At 54.2% G+C, this 3,770-nt stretch overlaps 2 protein-coding genes across 5 annotated transcripts in view; one reads left to right on the top strand and one right to left on the bottom strand.

Annotated features, from left to right (window-relative positions):
- The window catches only part of TMEM63B (transmembrane protein 63B), a 35,872-nt gene that overhangs the window by 31,802 nt on the left and 300 nt on the right, over positions 1-3,770 (bottom strand). Inside the window, exon 1 of one of the 4 annotated variants that reach the window (XM_014588012.2) lies at positions 3,681-3,703. The exons of the other annotated variants lie outside the window; for them this stretch is intronic. The gene's annotated coding sequence lies outside the window, so the exon portion shown is untranslated. Of the gene's footprint in view, positions 1-3,680; positions 3,704-3,770 lie in introns of those variants that run through there. 4 annotated transcript variants of the gene reach the window in all.
- Positions 3,670-3,770, top strand: part of MRPL14 (mitochondrial ribosomal protein L14) — a 17,202-nt gene continuing 17,101 nt past the window's right edge. The window contains exon 1 of the mRNA XM_027772085.1: positions 3,670-3,693. The gene's annotated coding sequence lies outside the window, so the exon portion shown is untranslated. The remainder of the gene's footprint in view (positions 3,694-3,770) is intronic.

Genomic DNA, 3,770 nt, shown 5'->3' with positions numbered 1-3,770 from the left:
TCCCTTCTCCTCCATTCTCCTCTCGGGATCTTGGGCACGCATACACATGCGCCCAGCATGAGTTTAAGCCACCAGATCCGGGACTCAAACCACGGTCAACTACATGGGAGTCCAGCGACATAGCCATTATGCTAACTGCTGGTCCCTCCTTTTTTATTTTATTATTTTTTTTAAGAGAGATTTTTGCTATAGGGTGTGTGAGTTCACTGGATAGACAGAGAAAGTGAGAAATCAGCCTCTAGGGGGGATGGTCACACTGCAATCTCTTCTCAAGATCTTGGGAACGCACGCACATGTGCCTGGCATGTTTTAAGCAACTAGGCCCAGGAGTCAAACCACCATAGTCGACTACATGGAAGTCTAGACAGAGAAAGTGAGAAATCAGCCTCTAGGGGGGATGGTCACACTGCAATCTCTTCTCAAGATCTTGGGAACGCACGCACATGTGCCTGGCATGTTTTAAGCAACTAGGCCCAGGAGTCAAACCACCATAGTCGACTACATGGAAGTCCCATGATGTAACCATTATGCCATCTGCTGGCCCCCCCTTTTTAAATTGAGTCTATTCTCTTAACCACTGTACTTTGTTGCCTCTGCAAAGAGGTGCCACTTCCACTGGGAGCAGGAGCTGCCAGTTACCATGCTCATGTTCCTGGAAAGAGTTTTTGGAATTGGGTATATGCACTCACCAGAGAGACAGAGAAAGAAGAGACAAAGAAAGAGACAGAAAGTGAGAAATCACCCCCCACCGGGTGGCCATGCTGCAATCCCTTCTCCATTCTTCTGGATGGCCAGGCTGCAACCCCTTCTCCATTCTCCTCTTGGGATTTTTGGGCACACATGCACACATACCCAGCGTGAGCTTCAAGTCACCATCAGGGACTTGAACCATGGTCCACCAGGTGGGAGCCCAGCACCTTAACACTACACCACCTGCTGGCCTCAACATGTCCTGGTTCTACCTGCTTGCCTTTCCTCTCACTTGTAGCTCCCAGTTCCTTCACTCCGGCCTTGGCTTTGGGATTTCAGGTTCTGAGACAGGGCTAGGGGACCGGCATCACAGTCCCGTGCTTAAGAGCACAGGCTGTAGGATGCGACTGTCAGGCTTCTAACTTGAGCGAGTCACTTAACCACTGGGGGCCTCGTTCCTTTACCTGTAAAGTGGGGATGGAAATCCATGTGTGTGACTATTCTGAGGACTAAATAAGATAACTTATGTAGAGTTCTTAATATAATCAAGGTGTAATGGAAAGGGTTCTTTAAAAATTAGGTACTGTGGCGACCAGCAGTTGGCATAATGGTTATGTCACTGGACTCCCATGTAGTTGACCATGGTTCGAGTCCCTGACCCGGTGGCTTAAAACTCACGCCGGGTGCGTGTGCGTGCGTGCCCAAGATCCCAAGAGGAGAAGGGATTGTGGTGTGGCCACCCCCCGGGGGGGGATTTCTCGCTTTCTATCTCTTTGTCTCTGTCTTTCTGGCAAGTGCACGTGCCCTATAGCAAAAACCTCTCAAAAAAAAAAAAAAATTAAGTACTGTGGGGCCAGCAGGTGGCTTGGTAGTTGAGATGCTGGACTCCCACATGACTGACCATGGTTCAAGTCCTGGACCTGGCGGCTTGTTTTCTCACTCTCCTTCTCTGTGTGTTTCTTGCTGGTCAAATTGAAATAATAATAATAATAATACATAAATAAAATTAAATATATATATTTTAAATTAGCTATTATTGTCCCAGCCAGTGGCAGGATGGCTAGGCTGCTAGGCTGAGTGAATCTCACTGGCCAACTGGGCAGTTGGAAAACCATGGTGGGTGTGTGTACGTGCAAGGCCAGAAACCCCAATAGGAGACGGAGAAAGGACTGTGGTGTGGCCACACCCCTGGGGGCGGTTTCTCACTTTTCCCTTCTCTATCTTCTACAACCCCACTGCTCCACAGCAGAAGAAGAAGAAAAAGAAAAAAAAAAGGCTATTGTTGTTAATAAGATGTGGACTAAAGATGGTTTGGTGGGGAAAATGATAAAAACAAAAAAGCCCGCAGACTTTCATATAATAGAAATACGGAAAAACAAAAAAGCCCGCAGACTTTCATATAATAGAAATACGACAGCGGCCCAGCAGTGGTAGTGCCACGCTGGCAAGACTGGAGCCATGTGGAGGGTTAGGTTTGGTTCCGTTCAGCCTGTCTGTACTGGGTCCACATATGCCTGTAATCCTGGCTGGCTGGGAAGGGTTGGGGTGGGGTTGTGGATCGTAGTGTGAGATTCTGAGTGTACCTGTCTTTCTTTCTCATGAAATCAAGAAATAAGTAAAAACTTAAAAAGAAAGAAGATGGAGCCCCTCAGTCAGGATGGGCTTCTTGCTTAGACTAAGGACTTCTACCACCAGAGCCCTGCCACTCAGTGGTGGGGAAGGTCCCAATCTGTAGCAGGCTGGGAGGCGGGGACACAGGAGGGTGAGGCTGCCAGCACGGGTTAGAAGTTCAGAGAGAACCTCTTATTGATCATCTAGCAGGCAGGGTGCCAGGCCTTTTACCTGTGCTATCTCGTCTGATCCCCGCGATGAACTCTGTAAGGAGGTGTTAGCAACCACACAGACGAAAACGGAGGTTCGGAAAGTTTAACTCGTCAAGGTCATACAGCTGAAGAATGGTAGAGCTAGGATTTGAACTCAGGTCTCTAACTCCGCTCCATTGGAGGAAGCTCATATCACATTCAAAAGAGCGGCCAGTGACCTACCACCTGCCTCTTGCTACATCACCACACACATACCCACCGCCCACCGGCCAGCTGTGCTGGTGAGCCCACAGCAGGCCCCGGTATGTGCCTCCCGGGGCATGCCAGGACCTGGACCCTGTGGTGCCCTGGAGGACAAGCCCAAGGGGAGTGGGAGTGTCTGCCAGCACGCCCCCATCTGAAACCTGGCAGACGCTCCCACTCCTCACCTGTGCCCGGAAGGCGGGACTGGGAGTCAGACACAGACTCAGGTCCCGTGCGGGCTCCCAGAGAGAGGCGACAGCAGGAGTGGGTGGGGAAGCCCCAGCCTCCCGGGACAGCGAGCACTCGGGCTTGCCCTGGCTGGCCAGACCTCTGCCCAGGGGACCCAGGCAGGTGGCAGCACAGAGCCCCAAGGGCAGCCCGGCCCTCTGACCTCTCCTCCCACTTCCCAAGCGTCCTTCCCTTCTCTAGGGGAGAAGGCGCCAAGCTTTGGGACTGCCTGCCCTGAGCGGTCAAGAAAGCAAGAGGGACCAAGCGCGCCCCCAGCCCCGGCAGGGCCCTCGCCCCACTCTGGTCCGGCGTCTGAGTCTTTCCCCCACCGCACCCTCCAGCGCAGGCCCGGGCGGCTCATGAATGAACTGCACTGTGTGGGGCGCGAGCAGAGGACACGCTCCCGGGGCCCGCCGCCTCCCGAGCCCGCCGACCAGTCCCCAGACGGGCCGGGGGCAGCGGCCGGCCTTGCGCCAGCACCCTCGAACCTGCCCCTGACCAAGCCCGCACCCTTGCCCCAGCCGGGCTTCGGGAGTGCTGGACCCCGGGAGCAGGAGAAACGTTAAAGACACCGAGGGCATCGGACTTGGCGACCTCGGAATCCAAAACTCGGGGGCGGGGGCGGCTGGCTCCACCGCGGCGGCGGGCTGGTGGGGCGCAGCTGGAACCTCGGGGCGCCGCGGAGGGGACGCTCACCTGGACCAGGCAGGTGGGAGAAGAGTGACAGTAGGGGCCGCGGGCGGGGGTACCACCCCTCGCCAGAATGACTCCACTCATGCAGCTGCT

The sequence above is a fragment of the Tupaia chinensis genome, unplaced genomic scaffold (assembly GCF_000334495.1).
Source record: "Tupaia chinensis unplaced genomic scaffold, TupChi_1.0 Scaffold000252_1, whole genome shotgun sequence".
Classification (NCBI taxonomy): domain Eukaryota; kingdom Metazoa; phylum Chordata; class Mammalia; order Scandentia; family Tupaiidae; genus Tupaia; species Tupaia belangeri.
Note: the sequence above shows the minus strand (reverse complement) of the source record. Positions and strands in the feature narration are given on the sequence as shown.